The 27,970-nt window shown below is 38.6% G+C and overlaps 1 protein-coding gene across 2 annotated transcripts in view; it reads left to right on the top strand.

Annotated features, from left to right (window-relative positions):
* LOC115211582 (WD repeat and FYVE domain-containing protein 3) overlaps positions 1-27,970 on the top strand; it is a 302,189-nt gene that overhangs the window by 157,289 nt on the left and 116,930 nt on the right. The gene's annotated exons all lie outside the window — the stretch shown is intronic.

Here is a 27,970-nt window from a genome sequence, read left to right as displayed (position 1 = left end):
AGAGGCAAGTTTTGTCTAGTGAATGTTTTAAAAAAAGATGGGTGAATGTAGCAAGGATGGCACGTATGAATGACGAAGCCACCTTGACTATGATTCTATGAACCGTAAAAATTAATACAGAGAGTTGCTTATTTGCAAAAAAAAAAAAAAAATATAACATGTGACTCATTGACCGAGGTTACCGTGGTCTTTTCCGTAGGCTTTTCTTTCCACGGGTAAACCTCACCTGTCCTCCCTTTACACTTCATATTGACATTCTGTATAACGATCCCTATTGATCAATTTTTTTCCTCTCCCCTTTTTTTTTTTTAACCCCCCCCTTTTTTTTTTTGTCTCTTTCTCTCCTTTTACGATCCTTTTTGATCGACCCCCCCTTTTTATTTTATTTTTATTTTATTTTTTTATTTTTTATTTTTTTATTTTTTTAAACCTTCAAAAGAAAAGCTCTACCTTGTAATTGTTCTATCTGTGTGCAGCCTGTGTGGCTAATAAAGAAACATATCTACCTACCTACCTACCTACCTATCTATCTGTCCATCTATCTACCTATCTACCTATCTATTTAATATCTATCTATCTGTCTATCTATCTATCTGTCTATCTATCTATCCTTCTATCTATCTACCTATCTATCTACCTATCTATCTATCTATCAACCTATCTATCTACCTATCTACCTATCTATCTGTCTATCTACCTATCTATTTATCTATCTATTTATTTATCTATCTATCTACCTATATATCTATATCTATATATGCCTATCTATCTATATACCTATCTATCTATATGTCTGTCTGTCTGTCTGTCTGTCTGTCTGTCTGTCTGTCTGTCTGTCGTCTGTCTGTCTGTCTGTCTGTCTGTCTGTATGTCTGTCTGTCTGTCTGTCTGTCTGTCGTCTGTCTGTCGTCTGTCGTCTGTTGTCTGTCGTCTGTCTGTCTGTCTGTCGGTCTGTCTGTCTGTCTGTTTATCTATCTATTATCTATCTATCTATCTATCTATCTATCTATCTATATATCTATCTATCTATCTATCTATCTAGTTATCTATCTATTTATCTATCTATCTGTCTGTCTGTCTATCTGACCATCCATCTAGCCATCTATCCAGCTATCTATCTATCTATCCATCTGTCTGCATAACTATGTGTCTATCTGCATACTTGTCTACCTGTCTGTCTGTCTACTTGTCTGCCTGTCTATCCCTGTGCATATCTCTGTGTCAGCATTTCTCTCTATCTTCTGTTTGTGTATATCCATCTTTCTGGCCGTCCTGTATCTATCTCCTTGTTTACCTTATTCACTTGGCATTTCTTTCTCTCTTTCTCTCTTTCCTTCTTTCTCTCTTTCCTTCTTTCTCTCTTTCTTTCTTTCTTTTTGCTCTTTCTTTCTTTCTTTCTTTCTTTCTTTCTCTCTCTTTCTTTCCCTCTCCCTGTGTCTCTCTTTCTTTCCCTCTCCCTATCTCTCTCTTTCGTTCTTTCTTTCTTTCTCTTTTACTCTCTCTTTCTCTTTCTTTCTTTCTTTTACTCTCTCTTTCTCTTTCTTTCTTTCTTTCTTTCCCTCTTCCTCCCTCTCCCTCCTTCCCTCCCTCTTTCTTTCTTTCTCTTTTACTCTCTCTCTCCCTCTCTCCTAAAAATATTCTTTTTTGTTTTCCACTTTTTAACTTCCTTTCCTCTCTCCTTTCCTCTCCATTGTATATACTCTCCACTTTGTCTTGTGTTACATCAAAATTCCACCCCATTCAATACCATCAGCAGGGTCACCTGCATGTTCTTGAATAACAATCCACCTAATTCTTCAAAACGCTATCCACAAAATTTATACCATTTTCATGTTATTTAGTCTTAATAGAATCGATCACTCAAATATTCTGCTCCTATTATGTGCTGCAGGAACAGAGATAATTGTCCAACAATGCAAGACGGAGCTGGTTTCATCTCTCCGGCCATGCGTGAAATACTTCTCATAATTTATCCTTTCTAGGACTGTAACCATCTGGAATGCTGACCTTTCTCACACTGACCCTACAAACTTTGACCTTGAATTTCAAGCTGAAACAATTACTAGTCTGGTGCTGGTTTACAAATGGTTACAGGCTCTGCTTTTCCCTTGTTTTGAGTAAATTATTTATTTATTCTTTTATTCTTTTACTTGTTTCAGTCATTTGACTGCGGCCATGTTGGAGCACCGCCTTTAGTCAAACAAATTGACCCCAGAACATTTTCTTTGTAAGCCTAGTACTTATCCTATCGGTCTTCTTTGCTGAGCTGTTAAGTTACGGGGAACGTAAACACACCAACATTCGTTGTCAAGCAATGGTGGCAGGGGGACAAACACAGGCACAAAAATATATGCACACACAGATATATATGTGTATATATATATATATATATATGGCATAGGAGTAGCTTGCTGACCGACCACATGGTTCCAAGTTCAGTTCTACTGTGTGGCACCTTGGGCAAGTGTCTTCTGCTATAGCCTTGGGCCAACCAAAGCCTTGGGAGTGGATTTGGTAGATGGAAACTGAAAGAAGCCCGTCATATATGTGTGTGTGTGTATTATGCTTAGAAAATAAACTTTAAATCATCAATCGCCACATTCAATATACATCATTATGCATACACGTTCTACTGAAATCGAGGAAAGCAAGCTGACTGATTTATTTTTTTTAAATACGTTATCTCTATATTGCATCAGTTTCTGGATTAATCCAATGGATTTTCCCCTCATCAGTAGAGAATACGATAAAAAATAAATGAAATACTTACATGCAACTGGTACTTAATTTATTGACCCTGAAAGGATGAAAGGCAAAGTTGACCCTGGTGGAATTTGAACTCCCAACGTAAAGACAGATGAAATACCACTAAGTATTTTGCCCGGTGTGCTAACATTTCTGCCAGCTTGCCACCTTTAAACTCATCACTTTTCAACTCCAGGTACAAGACCCAAAATTTTGGGGGAAGGGGCCAATTGATTAGATTGACATCAGTATGCAACTGGTACTTAATTAATCGACCCTAAAAGGATGAAAGGCAAAGTTGACCTCGGTGGAATTTGAACTCAGAATTTAAAGACAGACGAAATACCTATTTCTTTACTACCCACAAGGGGCTAAACATAGCGGGGACAAACAAGGACAGATAAACGGATTAAGTTGATTACATCGACCCCAGTGCGTAACTGGTACTTAATTTATCGACCTCGAAAAGATGAAAGGCAAAGTTGACCTCGGTGGAATTTGAACTCAGAACATAAAGAGAGACGAAATACCTATTTCTTTACTACCCACAAGGGGCTAAACGCGGAGAGGACAAACAAGGACAGACAAATGGATTAAGTCGAGTATATCAACCCCAGTGTGTAACTGGTACTTATTTAATATACCCCGAAAGGATGAAAGGCAAAGTCGACCTCGGCTGAATTTGAACTCAGAACGTAAAGATAGACGAAATACCGCTAAGCAATTCACTTGGCGTGCTAACGTTTCTGCCAGCTCGCTGCCTTTAAACTCATCACTTCCATGTTAGTGATGGTGATGGTGATGAAGCGTGTGTGTGACTGCCTCTAAATGTGGTTTTAGTCTCTGAAACTTTCTTGCATCAGTTAACGTCAGGCAGCACAGCAGCAATATGCAGCCTGTTTAATTGGTAGCAGAGTTGAGTAACAGTTCCATAGCAACTGTTACTGTCCTGAAACTGAGCTACTGCTCACTGAACTGGCAATCAACTAATACCAGGGCTTTTTTTTTGTTTGTTTTTTTGTTTTTCTATTTCGTTTCTTTCTTTTCTTTTCCATTTATTTCTGTTTTAATTTTCTAGTTTCTTGCAGACTTTATTGATTCTTTCTGTACGATTGTTATGTCTTCTCTGGGTTTTTCAATTACCTCCCCTTCACCAACCTTACTCCTTATTGTTACGAAATGTATACATCAATATTCCCAGAGAGTGACTCATTCACCTACTTTTATCTAACTCTTCTGCCTCACTCTCTCTATCACTCTATCAGTTACTTTATCTACCACTATCAATTACTCCATCACTCTCTCTTTCTTTCTCTATCTATCCATATCTGCTTCTCTCTCTCTCTCTCTATCTATCTATACATCCATCTAAGCATTTGTCCATTCATTCATCCATATATTCATCCATCCTTTTGTCCGTCCATCCATCCATGTTCCACCTTCGAATGAGAGCATGTATCCCTGCCCCGTAAAATTCTGTTGACTGTTCTTGGAGACACTTCTTCACTACAGTTTTCACTTCCTCGTCACTGGACTATCATCTCTTCGGCCCCACAAAAGAGGGTTCGAGAGGCAAACATTATTCCAGTGACGAGGAAGTGAAAACTATAGTGAAGAAGTGGCTCAAAGAACAGTCAACAGAATTTTACGGGGCAGGGATACACGCTCTCATTCGAAGGTGGAACATTGCTATTGAGAGAAACTGTAACTATGTTGAGAATTAGGGATGTGATCCACAGAGGACCAGCTTCATTTTGATGTATGGTACATGTTCCTCTGTTGGTTGTTATACCTGTCCTAAACAAAATTACTTTTTGACTCACCCTCGTATATATATTTTAAAGCCTATTACTTATTCTATCAGGCTCTTTTGCCGAACTGCTAAGTTATAGTGATGTAGACACACCAGCACCAGTTGTCAAACAGTGATGGGGAGGAGATAGTCACACACACACACACACGCAACAGGTTTCTTTCAGTTTCTGTCTACCAAATCCACTCACAAGGCTTTGATCAACCCAAGGTGCCTTACAGTGAGACTGAACCCGGAACCATATGGTTGGGAAGAAAGCTTCTTACCACACAGGTAAAAAGATTAAAAAAACTCTGATAAAATAAATACATAATAATAATAATTTGCCTTCCTGAGCTCAAAAATCGTAGTAGAGGCTTTGGTCTTGGGACCACTCATGTCTAGAAACCAAGGTTGGGGGTAAGCAAGGGCATACTCCCTGTAGAAAATCCAGCTCCAAAAATGCCTCATGATAGCAAAGGAAAATGGGTATTAGCCAGCCCAAAGGTTGGGGTGGGCTGCACCTGCCTACCTTGGTTGTTATGGCATTGAGGTAGATCCGCCCACCCCTGTTAATGGGGAGAAAACCCGGCTTTAAAACACTGGATGATAATGTGAGCTGATCAGGATCCACAGCAATGCCACGAACAAATTCTCAACTGGAAATTCACCCTGTCCAGAATGCATCATTTATACACAAGATTACCTGTTCACAGGTAAAAGTACAAATTACCATGAAGACAAGGTCAAAAAATCATTAATGACAAAAAAGATTGAAGGCTTGTTTATTGATTAAACGATAAAAATATATTCTGGACAATTAATGCCATTGCTTTCCAAATATGTGTCATTTATGATCTATATACACATACATCTGTCTGTCTGATATATATATATAATATATATATATATATATATGCTAGCAGTATCGCCCGGCATTGCTCGGGTTTATTTTGACCCTTTAGAATTGGAATTTTTGAAAATTAAAAATTTTGCATTATGTAGCTTGTTATTCTCTTTAAGTGAACATTTTTCTGGTTGAAATACACCGAAAAATGGCGACACAGCAGTAAAGAAAATCGTAAAATCATAGAAAAAAAAGCACCTTTTTGATGTAAATAATTTTTGGTGTTAACATGGTCCGATTTGAATTTTTTCTTCTACGGAAGGAAGAGCGAGCCTTCTTCTATCATCCTCTCAATTTTGGTCAACTTGCGCTGCAGGGTCTCGGAGGAGATAGTGTTAGTTGAAGACTACCAAACTGCCACACACAGACAACTTCAGCTTTATATATATATATATATATATATATATATATATATATATATGGGTGAAGGCATGTGACCTTCTGGTTTGGGTGTTGTACTCACGATAGGTAATCATGGGTTCAGTTCTGCTTTGCAGTCATTTCACCATCTGACATGTGGCACACATGTGCAACTGTAGAGGTAATGTTGATTTGATGGACGGAGTGAGCTAATTGCACAGCACGAACATTTGAAAACTATAAACTGAAAAATTATTTGTGCTGGTCGTTCAGCAGACACTGAACACTCATACATCATATTTGACAGGAGAGTCTGTCATCATATATATATACATTTTATATATATATATATAAATTATACTATTTTATATAGAGATTGTTAACTCTAACTATACTCAGAAACAAGCTAGAATCAAAGTGCTCAAATTGAGCCTATGTATTTTTAAATATTTGCGTGTTTTTAAATGTTAAATATTTATATGTTTATGTGCTTGTATGTTTTTGATACTAATATTGTCTCAAACTTTATATTGATTTATTAATGTTGAAGAAAGTACACACATATATACTGAATATTCTATTGGATAATAGGTCACGTTCCTCTAGTTTTCCGCTGGTATTGCCTCCATTCAAATTATATATATGTATATATATATATATATATATATATATATATATATGACTTAGTGGCTGAAAGCCAACACCTTTGACATGTTTTGCTGGACATCCAAGAATGGGAAGGGAAATATGGTGATTTCAAGGATCATCTGCTGACAGATTACATGCCGCGAGCTGGCAGAATCGTTAGCACGTCGAGTGAAATGCTTAGCGGTATTTCAGCTGCTGTTACATTAATCGACTTAATGCCTATGTCTGTCCTTGTTTGTCCCCTCTGTGTTTGGCCCCTTGTGGGTAGTAAAGAAATAGGTTACATGCTCCAAATGTTTGCAAAGAAGAGAGGCTTTGTTGAAGGTACCCAAGTACCTAGGGGTACTCTGAAACCAATTGTCAGATTAAATGTGATACACTCTCGGAGTGCTGGCATTAGTAAAGGCATCCAGCTGTAGAAACATTGCCAGCTCAGTTTGGAGCCTGGTGCAGCCGCTGGCTCTCCAGACCTCAGTGAAACCGTCCAACCCATGCCAGCATCGAAAACGGACATTAAATGAGCTCAATTGATAGGTTATTGATAAGCTATTACACACTTTATTTCATTTTACTCCGTGATAGGCATAGGTGTGGCTGTGTGGTAAGCAGCCCCCCCTCCCCAACTACATGGTTCCAAGTCCAGTCTTAGTGTGTAGCACCTTGGGCAAGTGTCTTCTATTATAGCCCTGGTCTGATAAAAAGCCTTGTGAATAGATTCAGTCATTGGAAACTGATAGAACCATGTTTTGTGTGTGTGTGTGTGTTTGTGCGTATGTTACTATCTCCTTGCCTTGACATCATGTGACAATTGTAAATGAGTATCACCATCATGCAGGTGGTCTCCCTTGTTTCCAATCTGCCATGAACACATGTCTGGCCATGGGGGAATATTACCTTGCTTGGAAAACAAGTGAAGTGAAGGTTGGTGGCAAGAAGGGCATCCTGTCATATAGAAAATCTACTTCATCAAATCCCATCTGACCCACGTAAGCTTAGAAATATGGGCATGAAAATGAGGATAGTGAGCCTGAAGGTTTGAATCTACACAAATTTTTGGTTGATGACTTTTGTTCAAAGTGTTGCACTGTAGAACTGAACCCAGAAACACATCATTGCAAAGCAAACTTTTTAAATACATATGACCATGCCTCCACTGTTGATCTGAATTGGTTTCAAATAATCATCATTATCGTTTAACGTCCGCTTTCCATGCTAGCATGGGTTGGATGGTTTGACTGGGGTCTGGCGAACCGGTGGCACGTAAAGAGTACAATCCAAACATGGCCAATGCCAGTACCCCCTGACTGGCCCTCATGCCGGTGGCACGTAAAAAGCACCATCCAAATGTGGCCAATGCCAGTACCCTCTGAGTGGCCCTCATGCCGGTGGCACATAAAAAGCACCATCCAAACGTGGCCAATGCCAGTACCCCCTGACTGGCCCTTATGCTGGTGGCATGTAAAAAGCACCATCCAAACATGGCCAATGCCAGTACCCCCTGAGTGGCCCTCATTCCGGTGGCACATAAAAAGCACCATCCAAATGTGGCCAATGTCAGTACCCCCTGACTGGCCCTCATGCTGGTGGCACGTGAAAAGCACCATCAAACTTGGCCAATGCCAGTACCCCCTGACTGGCCCTCATGCTGGTGGCACATAAAAAGCACCATCCAAATGTGGCCAATGCCAGTACCCCCTGACTGGCCCTCATGCTGGTGGCACATAAAAAGCACCATCCAAATGTGGCCAATGCCAGTACCCCCTGACTGTCCATCATGCTGGTGGCACATGAAAAGCACCATCAAACGTGGCCAATGCCAGTACTCCCTGACTGGCCCTCATGCTGGTGGCACAGGAAAAGCACCATCCAAATGTGGCCAATGCCAGTACCCCCTGACTGTCCATCATGCTGGTGGCACATAAAAAGCACCTTCCAAACATGGCCAATGCCAGTACCCCGTGACTGGCTCTCATGCTAGTGGCACATAAAAAGCACCATCCAAACGTGGCCAATGCCAGTACCCCCTGACTGGCCCTCGTGGCGGTGGCACATAAAAAATCACCCACTACACTCTCGGAGTGGTTGGCATTAGGAAGGGCATCCAGCTGTAGAATCAATGCAAAATCGGATTGGAGCCTGGTGCAGCCTCCTGGCTTGCCAGTCCTCAGTCAAACCGTCCAACCCATGCCAGCATGAAAAGCAGACATTAAACGGCGACAGTGATAATTTTTATGTATCACACTTGTTCACTTGTTGATTATCCATTTTCTATATCTCGTGCCATTATCTACTTCACAAGGCATTAAAACCAGCTCGTTATTTTTTTAACTAAATATGTAACTTACTGTAAATCAATATTAACCACCCAGTGCAACAGAAAGAAAACTTGGCAAGAAACATCGTTACTGATTTTATATTTCATTTTATTGTGTTTTTTTTTTTTTTTACTTGTTTCCTGTATTCAATCATTAGACCATGGCCATGCTGGAGCACTGTGTTTAAGGGTTTTGGATGATGATATTGATCTAAGTACTTGTACCATTCTGGTATACTTCTATTTACCAATCGCTTTTTATTGAATTACTGGCGGTGAAGTTACTGGACATTTAACTACACAAAATGAACAACAAAATCATACTTTAGACCAGTATAAACATAGACACAAATTCTCTCTCTCTCTCTCTCTGACCCGACCCAGGTTGTATATTATGCTTTACCAAGCCCAACAAACCTTCACACATGGGGCAGAAGTGAATTGTTCCCCTGCTCACTTTACTCCAGAAGAGAGTCCCTTTAGCACCTTTTCAGCAGCTACCCCCTGAGTCTTGGCAAATAGCTGCAATCCTCAAGTACCATGAGCAGGCACTCAAGGCAGTTACAGAGGTGGTCCCTACAGCCACTCAGTCCAGTAAATACCACCCTTGGAAGAAAACTGTCTTTTTTTCTTAAAGTTGGATAGAATTCCTGTATACTGTTGAAGACTGGTAGCTGATAGTGGATCTTCTTAATTAAATAAAGGTAATTAGATTAGGTACAGTATATACAATTAAATAAAAGCCTATACTATGAGAAACAACAATCCATTTTAGATAAAATAGAAACTTTCTGTTTTTAACCCTTTAGCAGCAGTTAGGCCTGTTTTGTATCCAGCCCCTACTAGCGATGTCAATTACTTATTCTTCAGCACTGTGCTGGTGGCACGTAAAAAGCACCCACTACACTCATGGAGTGGTTGGTGTTAGGAAGGGCATCCAGCTGTAGAAACACTGCCTGATCAGACTGGAACCTGGTGCAGCCTCTTGACTTGCTAGACCCCGGTCGAACCGTCCAACCCATGCTAGCATGGAAAACGGACGTTAAACGATGATAATGATGATGATGTACAAACTGACCAAATCTGGCCTTTCACACTTATCCTACAATGTCATTCTAAAAATAAACAATCACATCATTGAAATCTTAAAGCTACGAGATAATGCATGATTAATTCAAAACTATATGAATAAACATTACATTTGGCAGTGTTATCTGAATGCCAAAGGGTTAAAGAACAATTAACGTAATTTAGCACAATTTCTCCTGACCCTAATTAAAAATAGAAGATAATAAAAGAAGCCTGCTCTTTTATATATATATATATATATATATATATATTTTTTTTTTTTTTTGCTGGGTGGTAGGGTTGCTTGGAAATTCTGGTTGAGTATCAGATAAGAGAGAATTTATTGTGTGTTAGTTTCTTCAAATATAGAAGTACATATCTTTAGCGAGCATCTTCCGTTGATAAGAGGGAATTTAATGTATTTCAAAGCATGGGATGTTCTTGACTCTCTTTGAACACCCACCACCACCTGTATATATATATATATATATATATATATATATATATATATATGTATATATGTATGTATGTATATCTGTTTGTGTGCAGGCGTTTTGTTCCATTGTTTAGTTTTCACTATGTGCAGTTTATATAGCTGCCTGCAAACGACAGGTATAAGCATTGTAGTGCATGTTATTGTTTATGGGCTGGCATCCTTCTCTTCTAGACATTCGGAACCTCTTCTTCTTTACCTACCTACCTACAACAACCACCACCACTGCCACTGTACGTTTTCAACTCAAGGAATAAAAAATAACTACACCAAAAAAAAAAAATAAATAAATAAAATAAATGAAAATAATTAACAAATATAATAAAAATTAATAAACAAAACCTCCCAACGAAATTGACATGCACATTGTGTTTGTAGAAATCTTACATGATAATCTAAGCATCTGTGTACTATTCCGAAAGACTGAATGTTATTTAGGAATTTCTTTGGATTGCTTAGACAGGAAGGAAAATAAATAAATAAATGAGTATCAGTGGCTATATTTATATTGTTGTTGTTGTTGTTGTTGCTTTGGGGTTTTGTAATTTCTTCATTTCTCTTTACAGCACAATTGACAGAAAATCCTAGATTTTCTTTTTATTTGTTTTATCATGTGTATCAGTAAAAATAGTTGTTCTTTTTAACTTAATTTCATAAAAGCTAGAATATCATACCAAAAAAAAAAATGAATAAATAAATAAAAAAGATGATTTCTTTGTTTTGTTGTTTGACCATAGTTCAGTCCTGATTGAGTAGACCCGTGATCAAAGGATTTTCATCTTGATCAATTTAATCCATTCTTACTTTTCAAATAGGACCGAATTATCTGATGCAGCCCTTTCGTTTTTAGAGGGTAGGGGTGTAATTTGAAGGAAATTTAGCTGCTAAAAATGGAATGCCACATTGGACAATGTGGTCCCTAGTATTCTGTAGTATACAAAGGTAGAATGGTCATGGCTGGACTGTCTTTTATGATAAGTCTCTTTGATGGCAGCTAATCTGGGATGTTGCAAGAACAACCATCTAGAGAGCTTCGATGACAAAGCCTCTGAGTAGTCACTCAGACTACTTGAAACAGCAGTCAAACCTCCCTCAAAGCATGCACACAGTAACATCAATATATAAAGGCCGCGAGCTGGTAGAAACGTTAGGGCGCCGGGCAAAATGCTTAGCAGTATTTTGTCTGCCGTTACGTTCTAAGTTCAAATTCCTCCGAGTTCGACTTTGCTTTCATTCTTTCGGGGTCGATAAATTAAGTACCAGTTACACACTGGGGTCGATGTAATCGACTTAATCCCTTTGTCTGTTCTTGTTTGTCTCCTCTATGTTCAGTCCCTTGTGAGCAATAAAGAAATAACATCAATATATAGACACACATCTCCAATATACACACAGTGAATAATGTACATTCACACACACACACACACACACGCACTCACATACACACACAGCAATTTCCATTACAGTACACTGGTAGACACAGATAAGAGCTTCTGAGTGTTACTCAAACTGTTAGAAAAAGCAGCTAAATCTCCTACAGTCTTGGAAAAGGAAGGACACAGTAAACAGTGTAGTCCTTATGACAAAAAGATAGGGTTCTCATGGCTTCAATGCCTTTTTCCATAGGCCTGCTTGAACAATAATATTGTGTATACACCTCTTCTTCTTTTTCTTCTTCTTCTTCTCCTCCTCCTCCTCCTTCTTAGTCATTTAACGTCTGTTGTCCATGCTGGCATGGGTCAGACAATTTGACTAGGGTCGGTAAACTGGGAGGTTGCACAAGACTCCAGTCTGATGTGGCTGGATTCCTTTCCTAATGCCAACCACTCTGGAGGTGTATTTAGTACCTTTATTTGCCACTGGTAAGGGTGCTATTACCGTGATGTTGGTATCTGCCATGACTACAATTTCACTTGGCTTTTGCCCATTGCTACGTTCTGAGTTCAAATTCTGCCGACGTTGACTTTGCCTTTCATTCTTTTGGGGTTGATATATTAAGTACCAATGAAACACTGGGCTTGATGTAATCAACTAGTTCCCCACCACACACACACAAAAAAAGAAAAGATTCCAGGCCTTGTACCTATAATAGAAAAGATTATTAATGACGTTGGTAATTATTTTGTTAGTAATGAGTTCTATCTTGGACTTGATGGGAGTTAATAAGCCTCCTCTGGTGATTAGAGGCAGAACAGTCTTTGTAATCCTTGAGTGTGATAAATGCTTGCCATTTAACAAGTGTTTCTAGTCTGGTGTCTGCATTTAAGTTATATGCTACTGTTAAAAAAATTTTTTTTTTATTTTAACCTCACAGTTAATAGCATATACGTGCATGTCATTCTTAAGTTTTATTTCAAGATTTCTTGCCAGTAGAGAAAGAACTGGTTTCTAATGCAGATCTAAGGTTCCTTCATTGGAATTTCAACATCAGCAATAGGGCATTTTTGTTTGTATGCATCGGCAGATTTGTATGTTTTGTTTTATGTATCTATTCTTATGCATATAGTTTCATATCTACACATGCTAATATATACATAAATGATAAACTTCCGGAAAGTCTTACAGATTTTTACAGTTCCAGTGATCGATTGGAATTAGCTTCGAATTAGCTTTCCCCTTTCTGGTTTTGAACCTCCGGGTTATCCTTCCGACAGATTTCATTATAGAGTCTCCTGTATGTCATTATTAAGTTTATTTCAAGATTTCTTGCCAATAGAGATAGAACTGGTTTCTAACCTAGATCCAAGACCCCTTCGTTGGAATTTCAACATCAACAACAGGGTATTTATGTATGTATGTATGTATGTATGTATGTATGTATGTATGTATGTATGTGTGTGTGTGTGTGTGTGTGTGTGTGTGTGTGTGTGTGGTGTGTGTGCGCGTGCATGCAGATTTGTATGTTTTGTTTTATTTATGTATTCTAATGCATAGAATTACATATCTAGGCATGCTCATATATATTTAAATGATAAACTTCTGGAAAGTTCTACAGATTTTTACAGTTCCAGTGATGGATTGGATCTGTAGTCTTGGAATTAGCTTTCTCCTTTCTGGTTTTGAGAAGCCTAATTTCTCAAGATTGGTATTTAGGCAGTGTGTTACATATCCCAGGACCCCAATAATTACAGGTATAAACCTGAACTATGTATGTATATATGTGTGTGTGTGTGTGTGTGTGTGTGTGTGTGTGTGTGTGTGTGAAGTCCTCATTAAAAGCCTGTGATATGCTTGAGACTGCCTGGGAGAGTAATGCCTGTCATCGCCACAGATGGAGGAAGCAGGTTAAGGAGGGGATCAACACTTTTGAGAGAGCATGTATTCTGCATGAAGAATTTAAGCATGCTCCTCAAAGCGCACTGCTGGGGTAGTGAATGGGGAAAGTTTGGCTTGCAATGTTTGTAGTCATGTATGCTTGTCAAGAGCAGGGCTCATTAGTCTCCAAAGGAGCCGCAAATGCAAAATATAAGTTAGTCTTAGAGCGCACAATGTTCCTAAAGGTCAGCAGTGGTCTTCCTCAGTCACGAGTGGATGACCATCATCATGTATGTATGTATATGTATGCATGTGTGTATGTGAGCTAATCCTTCATTAAATGTGGGTTATGTCTTTTATTAGTTACTGTGTGGAGGCTGTTGTCTACTTCGTATGGCCTCTTAGCCTTGCCTGAAAAATTGTGCTTCATTAGAATTTTTAATCTTCTTAGGTAGAAGTTGGGAAAGATTAATGTTCCTGCAGAATTTAATGTTGGTTACCAGTTTTAGAAAGTTGGCTTCAAAGAGCTTTAAGTCTTTGATGCTTTATTTAGGAAGTAGTTATGTGTTTTGATAGTGTAGTGGTATTTAGGTTGTGAGATTAAATCTAATTTGTGGAAGTGAGCCTTCCTCTACATGCAAAAGATGACATTCACAAGTTTTTGGAAAAGTTTCCTAGTGTAAATATTTTGTTGGATGGGAGCTGGGGTATGTTTTATTTAATAAGGCAAGATATACAGTTCTGTATTTTGGTGTGTAGAAGTATATCTGGGTATGAAGTGTAATGGTATATCTATATCCAGTGTACAGGTATATCTAATTAAGATCACTTGTTCTGTGATTTTTAAAATGCATTATACAGAATGCCACTAGTTGAAAATAATTTATATATACATATACATACATATATATATATATATATATATATATATATATATAATAGATGGAACGGAAGATGGAAGATACTAGAATTTTTATTAATCACAACAATTTTATATATATATATATATATATATATATATATATATATATATATATATGAATGTACACACACACTCACGCACACATATCTCACATACCTATCTCTCTCTTCATCCATACATGCATACTGTGCACACTTTTTCCATCTTAAATTTGTGCTTGTGGAGTATCTAATTTAATCTAATTGAATGTTCATACCCTGAAATATTAATCTTTCATTTTATCATCTTACTACTAAATGTCTTTTCAAAACCATGATAGCATGGAGAATTTCAGAGTGGAAGCTATGCTAAATGAAAGGGAAAAAACTAAAAAAAAATATGACACACAAAATAATCTTTGTACGGCTTAGGGTTAAGTGTTACAAAGTACTGAAGAATTCCCATGTAGCAAGTAAAGTAGATATGAACAAAGTTAGCTTAGCATACAGCTATTTTTATGGGCCATGATTTCAGTGGATGGTTGGTCGCTTTGCTGTGATAGTTACCACGGTTGTCTGGATTGTGACTGAAGCGTGGGGTGATGTTTGGTATAACCTCAGACCAGCCAAAGCCTTGTGAGTAGATTCAGGAGACGGAAACTGAAAGTAGCCCGGTATGTGTGTGTGTGTGTGTGTGTGTGTGTGTGTTGTGTGTGTGTGTGTGTGTTTGTCCCCCCCCCCCCCGTCACCGCTTGGTGAGTGGTATCTTCAAAGAGATACCGCTGTATTTCCTTGAAGTAATTTATCTTTTACTTGCTTAAATCATTAGACTGTGGCCATGCTGGGGCACTGTTTTGAAGAATTTTGTCTGAATGGATCAACCCTAGCACTTGATACATAATCCCAGGGATCTGAGTTCGAGTCTCATGGCTGGCCAGTAACAAATTTATTTTTACAATATATGGATAGTCAGAACAATTTGTTATGGGGCAGTTAAGCTTAAAGGTAAAGCACTTGACATGTAATCTCAGGGATTTGAGTTCGAGTCTCATGGCTGGCCAGTAACAATTTTTTTGCAATTTATGCATAGTTTATCCTGTTCATGCTTTTGTATTAGCATTATCATGCGTTTGAGAAAAAATTATTTCTGTATCTTTCAATACATCTCAACGCTTCTAAAGCTTACTTTCATCGTAAATTGAATTGTGTGTATGTATATATATATATATATATTGCTGTAAAGTTGGTGAAATCGTCTTTGTTGTATAGCTTCTAGTCATGTTGCTGTGTGTTTTAAGGCTATTTAGAATTACTTGGTCAAAAGTGTTCTGTCTTAAATGTAAAATGTTAAAATGAGATCTGAGAGAGATTGCTCTGCTGATCCTAACAAGTTGTAGAGAGAAAGCGAAAGAGAAAGTGAGAGAGCAAGAGAGTGAGAGAGAAAGTGAGAGAGTGATAAAGAGCAAGAGAGCAAGAGAAAGAGAGAGAGAGAGAGAGAGAGAGAGCAAGAGAAGAGAAAGAGAAAGCGAGAGCAAGAGAGAAAGTGAGTGTGAAAGAGAGAGCGAGAGAGAGCAAGAGAGTGAGAGAGAAAGAGACAGCAAGAGAGAGAGAGAGAAAGCAAGATAAGGAGAGAGCAAGAAAAAGAGTGAGGAAGGGAGAGAACAAGAGAAAGAGAGAGAAAGCAAGGGAAAGAGAGAGAGAAAGACAGAGAGCAAGGGAAAGAGAGAGAGAGAGAGATAGAGAGAGAGAGAGAGAGAGAGAGAGAGAATGCTAAAGCAAGTGAACCGATTGCCTGTAATTTCAACCACAGAAATGGAAATTAATTCATATGAAATTGTTGCTGCTGTTTAATCTGGCACTGTTGTCCTCCTCTCCCTCCTCTTCCTCACACCATCACCACTATACAATGACATTGTTATAATGTCTGTTAGCCATCTACCACTCCGGTACTGCTTACATAAGGCTATACACCACAGTATGACTCTCATTCAGTTAATTACGGGTATTATTGTTGTATAAAAAGGAAAAAAAAAATAAAGAGATTAAAAAAAAAAAAAAAAAACCAAAAGTGTAATTTTTTTTTATCCTTCCCCATCACAATGCAATTTGATTAAGATTTTCTCAAAAGATAACGATGATGGTAACGAAGAGGTTGACGATGGTGATGATTATGATGGCTATAGCATTGGTGATGAAGATGATGATGATGCTGACCACTGATGGTGATGGCAATAATGGTTATGATGATGATAATGATGATGGTGATGATAGTGATGTGGCTGATGGTGATGATGACTGTGACGACGATAATCATCCTGATAGTGATGGTGGTATTGATGCTGTTGATGATGATGATGATGATGGTGATGACACTGATGAGCATTATGGTGGCTGTGATAGTGATAGTGATGATGATGGCGGCAGTAGCATCAGTGATGAGGGTGGTGATGATGATGATGATGCAGTGATAGTGATGATGATGATGATAGCAGTAGCATCAGTGATGGTGATGATGATGATGCAGTGATGGTGATGATGATGATGCAGTGATAGTGATGATAGTAATGATGCAGTGATGATGGTGATGATGATGGTTATGGTGATGATGGTGTGATGATAGTGATGATGATGATGATAGCAGTAGCATCAATGATGGTGATGATGGTGGTGATGATGATGATGGTGGTGATGATGATGGTGGTGATGATGATGGTGATGAGGATGATGATGCAGTGATAGTGATGATGATGATGATGATGGAAACAGTAAGGATGCTGATGAAGACAATAATGACTGCAGAAATGATGATGATGATGATGATGATGTTTGAATAGGTGTAAGGTCTTGTGCTCTTGTGTGATTTTCTTTGCATGGGGTACAAATGAACAAAGCATTCCTATTATCGGCATTAAATTTATTAACCCAGTAGGGATGAAATTAGATTCAAACTCGGAACAATAGGTTCTGCCAAAAATAGATTCAGTAAACCATTGAAGCTTGTACTTTGTTTACCTGGCTGCTTTCCATCTCTATAAATAACAACAACAACCACCACTTCTTGCATCAACACAAGGCCACTAATATTGGGGAAAAGAGTGGAATTGACTTGATCCAATGTTGTACTTTACCGCTTGCTTATTTCATCAACCCCATTGAAATGGCTAAGTTTGAGCTCAGAATAGTGCCTGTAATGGCTTCTCACTAAATTCAAACTTCCATTCATTTCTTTGCTTAGCAGAATGCATGACTGTGAGTATTTTATTGATTCTGTTGTTGTTGTCTTGGTTAAGAGTCTAAATTGTTCAAGATAATAGTATTGTTTTCTGCTATAAAATCACAAATCACTTGTGTTAAATGTGTAAGCAGTTAGGATTTCATCCCTTGTTCTACCAGTGTCGTATCTTTTCATTCTACAAATCCAGAATTCTTCTGTATTTTTTTTTGAGGTTATTAGGACTTGTATATTCATATGTATCCCATTCGGCTACATATCATTTTTGTGCTCTCCTTTCGCCAAAATCTGTGCCACCCCAATTACTATAGTTCCAAAAGGTAATACTGTCTATACTTCAGAAACACAGAGATATATATTACAGGACAGCAGAAACTCCCATACAGCTGTTTAAAATATGGTGATAGATAATAACCAGACAGTGGCTCTCATGGCTTCTGATCTTAACTGATTGGAAGTGTTATCATGTACATTGTTTTGTCTTGGTATAAAAGATGGGCTACAGCAAATATTCTGCTCAATACCACAGATTTGCTTGTCAGTTGTTTGACCTTAACCAGTTGAGCATGTCCCTTAGTGGCTGACGATATGTGCATCTCTGATCTCGAGCAGAAGTAGTTGGGGGAACATCATAGCCATGTGTTGAGAGGGATTCTTTGGTGTTTGGATAATCCACCTTTGGAAACATGGGTGGTTCGTTCAACGTCTTTAAACAACCCTTATTCAGGGAGCTTTTGAGCAGGATGGGTTACTCGACCTGAAAAAAATTTTAACAAGGCCCCACCTACAAGGTCATGTGCCGTTTATCTTGATATGAGATCACTGTGTTGTGCACAAATGGTTGTGATGCATGTGCCTGGTGTACCCTTATCAGACGGGTAGTCATGATGGGTCTACTGGGTTTCATATATTTTACCCCAGTGTCACTTTGATGGCATGCACTGCTCTCTCTCCCAATAATAATAATAAAAATAATAATAATAATAATAATATTATTATCTTCTGGAAGAGTTACCTCAATCCTTTATATATTAACCAAAATGAAGTAGATTGACAAAATTGTTGAAATATCGTTCACTAGATGACAATGGCACTTTTCTTTTAATTTTGACTTTAATAATAATAATAATAATAATATTATTATTATTATTATTATTTCAAATTTTGCCACAAGGGCAGCTTTTTGGGGGAGAGGATGAGTTAATGACATCAACCCCAATGTTCAACTGGTTCTTATTTTATCGACCCTGAAAAGATGAAAGGTAAAGTCAACCTTGGAATTTGAACACAGAACGTAGTGACAGATAAAATACTGCTAAGCATTTTGTGCAGCATCCTAACGATTCTACCAGCTGTCTGCGCTACAATAATAATAATAATGATATTAATAGTGGTGGTGGTGGCAGTAGTGGTTTGTAACAAGGTGGGTATCTATTGTATTTATTTCTTTCTTGCCCACAGGGAACTAAATCTAGAGGGAACAAACAAGGACAGACAAAGGGATTAAGTCAAATACATCGACCCCAGTGCATAACTGGTACTTATTTAATCAGCCCCGAAGGGATGAAAGGCAAAGTTGACCTTGGCAGAATTTGAACTCACAATGTAACAGCAGATTAAATGTCGCTAAGCATTTTGCCCAGCATGCTAACACTTCTGCCAGCTCTTTGCCCTACAATAATAATAATAATGATATTTATAGTGTTGGTGGTGGTGGTAGTAGTTTGTAACAGAGAGCATACAAGGCCGGGGGATAGGGTATCTCTTATACTGAGATTAGTATTTGACTAGTACTTCTTTTGTTGGTGTTAGAAAGCAGAGAAGCCCGATTTGACCCCAGTGAGAATTAAACACTGAATGTAAAGGAATGTCACTAAGTGCTTCAACTCGTTTACTAATTGCTGCTTTACTAATTCTGTCACTCGTTGTTCTAGGGATGATGATGATGATGGATGCTACTGCTGCTGCTGCTGTTGTTGTTGTTTGTAACTTTAGTGCAGAGTGATAAAATCTTGGTGGACCTAATTATAGTTGGTTGGATTAAGTCGTACAGATTTCGTGCTTATGTCAGATTGGAGCCTGGTGCAGCCACTGGCTTTCCAGACCTCAGTCAAACTGTCCAACCCATGCCAGCATGGAAGGTGGATGGTAAATAATGATGATGATGTTATTGATTTCACTTTAAAGTAAACAAAAAAATGTGAAGTTGACTTCAATATCAGTTGAAATGGACAAACCAAACCCAACCAGGTCCCCCCAAAGCATTTGCGATACCAACTTAAATGCCTGATGGTATCTTGACTGTGTCATAGTTGCATCATCATCATCATCATCACCTTCTATAATGACATGGATTAGATGGTTTGACAGGAGCTGGAAGTCGGAGAGCTGCACCAGGTTTCAGTTGTCTGTTTTGACGTGGTTTCTATGGCTGGACGCCCTTCCAAATGCCAACCACTTTACAGAGTGTATTGGGTCTTTTTTGAGTTTAAATCCTATCATGAATGACCTTGGTGCTCATCTGTCTGTAATCATCATCATCATCATCATCATCACAGGGTCCCAGGTTCAGTCTCACAGCATGGCACCTTGGGCAAATGTCTTCTACTATAGCCTTGGGCCATCTAAATCCTTGTGAGTGGATTTGGTAGATGGAAACTGAAAGAAGCCCATTGCATAATCTGTTTGTCTTTGAGTTTGTGTTTCTTCCCCCATTCTACATGACAACTGGTGTTAGTGTGTGTTTACGACCCTGTAATCTTGTGGTTCAGTAAGAGAGACTGATAGAATAAGTACCAGGCTTTAAGAAAATAAGTACTGGGACCGATTTATTTGACAATAAATTCTTGAAGGCAGTGCCCCAGCCTGACCACAGTCTAATGCCTGAAACGAGTAAGAGATAAAAGATTCCAGTCCTCTGTGTGATGGGAATGTCTTCCAGAAAGACATAGACATCACATTGGCTGGTCTTCCTTTCCGCTCTCTCTTATAAATGTCTAAATCTGTTTTGCTATCATCAGCATTCCCACCACCACCACCACCACCATAAGAATGCTGTGATCCGGCACCAGCACCACCTTCACGACTTCCACCACCACTAATACCCCCCAACACCACCACTGCCTGCATAAAAATATTATCTTAGTATTTTTAATTTCATTAGAGTCAACATATTTCAACCATATTATTCTTATATAAACATTCGCCCCTCATATGCACTCAATTACTCTTTTACATACTCTTTCTCCCTCATAAACACATACACGTGCGCATGTACACACACACACACACACCCTATTATACACATACTCATATGTAATCGCTTATACATTCACTCAATCACACACAAACAAACAGGATGTTTCCATTTTTAAAATAGTATTACCATTTCTACTTCAATTTCTTTTAAGGAATGATAGACTATATTGTAATTTGAATAAGTATTGTGTATGTACGTATGTCTGTGTATGTATGTATGTATGTATGTCTGTGTGTATGTATGTGTGTGTGTGTGTGTGTACGTTCATAAGTGAGATATTCTTTCATCCTGGTATTTCTGAAGTTTACTCTTTCATAGGTTTTCCTTTTCGTAGAAATAATTATGTGTGTGTGTGTGTCCGTTTGGCATTTCCATATATTTTTATTTTACATCTGTCCTTTCATACTATTTGTCCTCCCCCACCCCCGCCATCTCTACTTTTAACATATGACCTTTTCTTTAATTTATTCATTCTTCTGTCTATGCATTTATCTGTCTCTCTGTCTACATGACTGCTTGATCTGTAAGAAATAACAGCAAACCCTTTTACAGTTATATATATATATATATATATGTCCTCCTTAAAGTGAACGTGCATAGCTCAGTGGTTAGAGCGTCGAGCTTACGATTGTGGGGTTTTGAGTTCAAATCCAGGACTGGGCTGCATGTTGTGTTCTTGAGCAAGACACTTTATTTCATGTTACTCCAGTTCACTCAGTTGTAGAAATGAGTTGCAACGCCACAGGTGCCAAGCTGTATCGTCCCCTTTGCCTTTCCCTTGGATAACACTGGTGTCGTGGAGAGGGGAGGCCGGTATGCATGGGCAACTGCTGGTCTTCCATAAACAACCTTGCCCAGACTTGTGCCTGTCTTTCTAGGTGCAATCCCATGGTCAGTCATGACTGAAGGGGGACTTAGTATATCCCCCTCATCATCATCATTATTTAATGTCTGCTTTCCATGCTGGCATGGATTAGACTGTTTGACAAGAAACTGGTAAGCTGGAGAGCTGCACCAGGCTCCAATCTGTTTGGAATTGGTTTCTACAGCTGGATGCCCTTCCTGTTGCCAACCATTCCACAGAATGTACTGGGTGCCTCTGATATATCACTGGCACGGGTGCCTTTTACGTGTCACCAGTAATGTCACCAGCACGAATGCCTTTAATGTGTCACTGGCACATGTTCCTTTTATGTGGCACCACCACAAGCCATGACCACGATTTCACAAAGCGTGACACGTCTTCTCAAGCACAGCAAATTGCCATCAGCCACTTGTCATTGCCTCTTTGAGGCTCAACATCCAAAGGTCAGTCTTCTATCAAAGCTCTGAGCTGACCAACACTTTGTGAGTGGATTTGGTAGATGGAAACTGAATGAAACCTGTTGTATATGTGTGTTTGTGTGTGTAAATGCCTATGTGTGTGCCTTTTTGTTTGTCCCCACCATTGCTTGACAACTGGTATTGGTTTGTTTGCATCACTGTACCTTAGTGGTTTGGTAAGAGAGACAGGCAGAATAGGCATCATCGTCATTATCATAATTTAACGTTTGTTGTCCATGTGGGCATTAGTTGGACGGTTTGACTGGGTTGGCACACTGGGAGGCTGCACCAAACTCCAGTCTGATTTGGCATGATTTCTACGGCTAGATGCCCTTCTTAATGCCAACAACTCTGAGAGTATAATGGGTGCTTTTACGTGCCACAGGTACAGGTGCCAATTTGCACAACACCGGTATCTGCCACGATTGCAATTTTGCTTGGCTTGATGGGTCTTCTCAAGCATGATATAATGTCAAAGGTCTCGGTCATTGCCTCCATGAGGCCCAACACTTGAAAGGAATTCAGCCACTTTGCTTCTGACTAATAAATAGGAAATGCAGGGGTTGATCTGTTTGACTCAACCCTTTAAGGTGGTGTCTCCCAGCATGGCTGCTATCCAATGACTGAAACAAGTAAAAGATAAAAGGAAAAATACATCTACACCATCCAATGCATATTTTCTTAAGATAAGATGGAATTTAAAGGATATTTTGCTCCTATTGCTAACAGGTTGGGCAGTCGTGTAAACATGAGACACAAATAGAGAATAAGTATATATATATATATATCACAAAGTAAGTTAGAGGTTATTAGTGAAACCCACTAAGGGATGGTATTTATCCAATATACTGTTGGCAAAGTACCCAAATTCTTAATACATAAATGTTTTTAATTGCAATGCAATTAACTTATTTATTGTATTAAACGGGTGAAGGTAAAGAAATATTTTACCGTTAATTTATAATACAAATAAGAAAATGGAGATAAGTTGATGAACAAACTAAATTGTTTCTCCATTTCCTTATTTGTATTATATATATATATATATATATATATAAATCTACCAAATTGACTCACAAGGTCTTGGTCATCTTGGATCTATAATAGAAGATACTTGCCCAAAGTACCATGCAATGGGACTGAACCCAGAACCAAGTCTGGGAAGCAAACCTCTTACCACACATCTATTTCTGCATCTGTATACATGGTCTTTAACCCTTTTGTTACCAACCTGTCTGAAACTGGCTCTGGCTCTGTAGTACAAATGTCTTGTTTTCATAAGTTTTGAATTAAAATCTTCCACCAAACCTTAGTCACAATTTATGTTCCTAACACTAGCTGAATGATAACTAAGTTATTTTACTAAATCCTTTGTTATATTTTAAAAATTAATCGAAAGAAACACAGAACATCTCAAAATAAATACAGTAATGAAAGGGTTAAAAATAAATAAGACAGGGTTGTCACAACTGGAATGTTTTTAATCCTAGCTCCACTCAGTCTGGGTTAACTTGGAGCGAAACGGCATCAACCTTTTTCTCATGCTTGCCTTGTTCTCATTAATCACTTGGTCGTTCTTAAAACTCTACATCTCTTTCTCTTCTTTATTAGATGATGATTAGCTTCATATCTCTATTAGATTAATTGCTTTTTTTGTTAAAGGCCCCAATTCTTTCTGTTCATAATTTTTTTCTGCTTCTTTGCTTAAATAAAAAATAAAAGAACAAAAAGCTAAACTAAAATCACCCTCCTCCCCTCTATGACACCTGTTATCTATTACTTTTCTACTCCCACTCACATTTTACAGAATCCCCTTCTTCTGAACCTTTTCGCTCCTAGATAACTCCTTCCTTTGGTTTATTGTTCCCCTTTCGAAAACTCTATTTTTACTCTTCACCTTCTTGGAGGAATTTGATGCTAACAAACAGGATGCAACTGAAATAAAATGGACGAGGTATTGAGCTAATTATTCAGAGATTATGAGTTCAAATTAATGCAGGAATTTCCATGTGTTTTGGGGCAGGAAATTCTGCTTTTTATATTCATTTCGTGTCATATCAGTTTATTTGCTTAGCTGCTGGTTTATAAGAATAAATACCAGATCACTTTTTGTGGGCCCTGATCAATCAGCCCTATAGTCAAAAAAGTTTCAATAAAGACTATCCTATGTTTTGTCTAGGATTAGATTGCCCTATGTGACCCCCCCCCCCCCCTATCTTTCCTCTTCCTCTTTATGTTGGGTGTGATTTGATGAAGTTTGGCTATTATTTCTAGAGTATTGGTTCTCAACCATTTTTTACCTATGGATCTTTTTGATTCCTATTTTACTGTGCTGGACCCTTGTAACCATTCTATAATAAAGAGTCCTATTTTCATAATTAAATATCATTAGAAATTGTATTAAAAAGTTATTAAAATGTTCTGTAAATTATAGAAGTTTAACTAACTTATTGCTTGCAAATTTTAACAACAAAATCTTATGTGGGCCCTCAAGGCTCATGTGGACCCCAGCTGAAAACCACTGTAAAGGACTACCATTCTATCCAGTGGCAGATTTATCTTTTATCCACTTCGCAGCATGACACTGCAGTTCTTTTATTCTTTTACTTGTTTCAGTCATTTGACTGCGGCCATGCTGGAGCATTACTTTTAGTTGAACAAATCGACTCCCAGGACTTATTCTTTGTAAGCCTAGTACTTATTCTATTGGTATCTATTGTTAAACTGCTAAGTTAGGGGGCACGTAAACACACCAGCATCAGTTGTCGAGTGATGGTGGAGGAACCGATGCAGACACAGACATATACATACATACATATATATACTTTTCTACTCTAGGCACAAAGCCCGAAAGTTTTTGACCCCGAGAGGATGAAAGGCAAAGTTGACCTTTGTAAGCCTAGTACTGGTCTCTATTGCTGAACTGCTAAGTTATGGGGAGGTAAACACACCAACATCGGTTGTCAAGCAATGGTTTCGGGAGGGAAACACACACACACACACACACACACACATCATCGTTATCATCATCATCATCATCATCATCATTTAATGTCTATTGTCCATGCTGGCATGGGTTGGACAGTTTGACCAGAGCTGGTAAACTGGAAGGCTGCACCAGACTTGTTTGATTTCACATGGTTTTCTACCCCTGGCTGTCCTTCCTAATGCCAACCACTCTGAGAGTGTAATGGATGCTTTTACGTGCCTGGGTTTCTTCTGGTGTTGGTTTGTTTGTGTCACCATAACTTAGCGGTTTGGCAAAAAAGACTGATAGAAAAAGTATCAGGCTTAGAAAAAAAGAAAAAAAAAACACACACTGGGTTTGATTTACACTGGCCACAGTCAAATGACTGAAACTAGTAAAAGAATAGAAAAAAATCAGGGCATCTTAATCCCTAGCAATCTCTGCTAGTAATTAAACAGTTTTAGTTAATTGGAACCTCATTAAAACCAACACAAATCTTCTTTTTGCTTTTTATTGTTTTCCTGGTAGAGATTAATTTCTCATTTCTCAGAATTTATCTTTTATCTTTTACTTGTTTCAGTCAGTCGACTGGTCATGCTGGAGCACCGCCTTGAAAAAGCTTTTTAGTTGAATGCATCAAACCTAGTACCGTTTTTTTTTTTTTTTTTTTTGTCTAAGCCAGGTACTTTTTCTATCAGTCTCGTTTGCCAAACCGCTAAGTTATGGGGATGCAAACAAACCAACACCAGTTGACAAGGGGTGGTGGTGGGGGACAAACATGTTCACAAAGACACACACACCCATGAACACACACAATGGGCTTCTTTCAGTTTCCATCTGCCAAATCCATTCACAGGGCTTTGGTCGGACCAGCTGTCATGGAGTGGGATTGAACCTGGAACCATATGGCAGGGAAACAAACTTCTTAGTAAAGTTTTGTTAAGGACCAGCATCTGCCTTTGTGTGCTTGATCCCCTTGATCCTTACTGTGAGGGAAATAAGTATTAGGATATGTCTTAATGATAAGCACAGGTGTGGATGTGAAGTTTGTTTTCCAAACTCATGATTCTGGGTTCAGTCCCAGTGTGGCACCTTGGGTGATTGTTTTGTGCTATAGCCCCGGGCCAACCAAAGCTTTGTAAGTGGATTTAGTAGATGGAAACTGAAAGAAGCTTGTTCTATATGTGTGCATGCAAACATTGTGTATGTTTCCCCCCACTATGTTTTTGTTTTCCTGCCTTGAAGTGGTATTGTTTGTTTTCAATCTTCGATGGAAACATGTCTGGTCTTGGGAAAATCTTAGCTTACTTGAAAACATTGGACAGGAAGAGAATCCAGCATTAGAAAATCCGCTTCTACAAATTCTGTTACCCCCCCCCCTGTGAGTATGGAAAAGTGGATACTAAAATGATGAAGATGGTGATATATATAATCCTTTCTACTAAAGGCTCAAGGCCTGAAATTTTTCAGGGAGGGGACTAGTTGATTACATTGACCCCAGTGTTTCACTGGTACTTAATTTATTGACCCCGAAAGGATGAAAGGCAAAGTCGACCTTGGTGGAAATTGAATTCAGAACGTGTAGACAGACGAAATACAGCTAAACATTTTGCTCAGCATGCTTATGATTCAGCCAAATTGTCTCTTTAGATGATGGTGTATATATCATTATCATCGTCGATTAATGTCCGCTTTCCATGCTGGTATGGGTTGAACGGTTTGACTGAGGACTAGCAAGCTGGGAGGCTGCACCAGGCTCCAATCTGATTTGGCAATGTTTCTACGGCTGGATGCCCTTCCTAACGTCTATCACTTCAAGAGTGTAGTGGGTGCTTTTGCATGCCACTGACACAGGACCCAGTCAGGCAGCACTGGCATTGGTCACACTCGAATGGTGCTTTTACATGCCACTGGCATGGGTGCCAATCAGGTGGCACTGGCATTGGCCACCCTTGATCAGTACTTTTTATGTGCCACCAAGATGGTTGCCAGTCAGGTGGCAGTAGCATTAGCCACCTTCAAACGGTGCTTTTTACATGCCACTGGCACAGGTGCCAAATGAAATAAAACTGGTCAGTAGTAAGTAGAATGACCTGTGTTTCTGGAGTTAAAGAAACCAGGAACAAACAGAACCAATGTTTTAATACAATTATATCTTCTAAATGATTTTATTATGGAAGATTCAGATTATGCACATCAAATGCACAAATGCCATTATATTTCTTGAGATTTGATTTTCTGATAGTTTTATATTCTGCTACAAAGTGTCCAGAAGTTTTGCTGCCCTTTTATGAACAGACTAAGTGCAGCTCTAAAATTTCATTATGTATTTTGATTTCAATGTTCATTTAATTTATATAAAAGTAGATTTAATTTAGTTAGCTGCTGGTATGGTTGAGTGGCTAAGAAGTTTGCTTCTCAATAATATGGTTGCAGTTAAGTCCTATTCTCTGGCATCTGGCACCAGTGCCTCAGGCTGACCAATATCCTGTGAGTGGATTTGGCAGACAAAAACTGAAAGAAACCAGTTCTATATACAAATAGACACACTTGCACACATAATTATATATATATATATACGTGCACATGTGTGTGAGTGTGTGTCCTTGTCTTGATATCACTTGTTAGTTGTAAATGAGTGCCATTGTTCGACAACCAGGCCCCTTTATTTCCAGTCATTCACAAAACCGTATCCAGCCATGGTGG

The sequence above is a fragment of the Octopus sinensis genome, linkage group LG5, assembly GCF_006345805.1.
Source record: "Octopus sinensis linkage group LG5, ASM634580v1, whole genome shotgun sequence".
In the NCBI taxonomy this organism is placed as follows: Eukaryota; Metazoa; Mollusca; class Cephalopoda; order Octopoda; family Octopodidae; genus Octopus; species Octopus sinensis.
The sequence above is the reverse complement of the archived record's forward strand: the minus strand, read 5'-3'. Positions and strand labels throughout refer to the sequence as shown.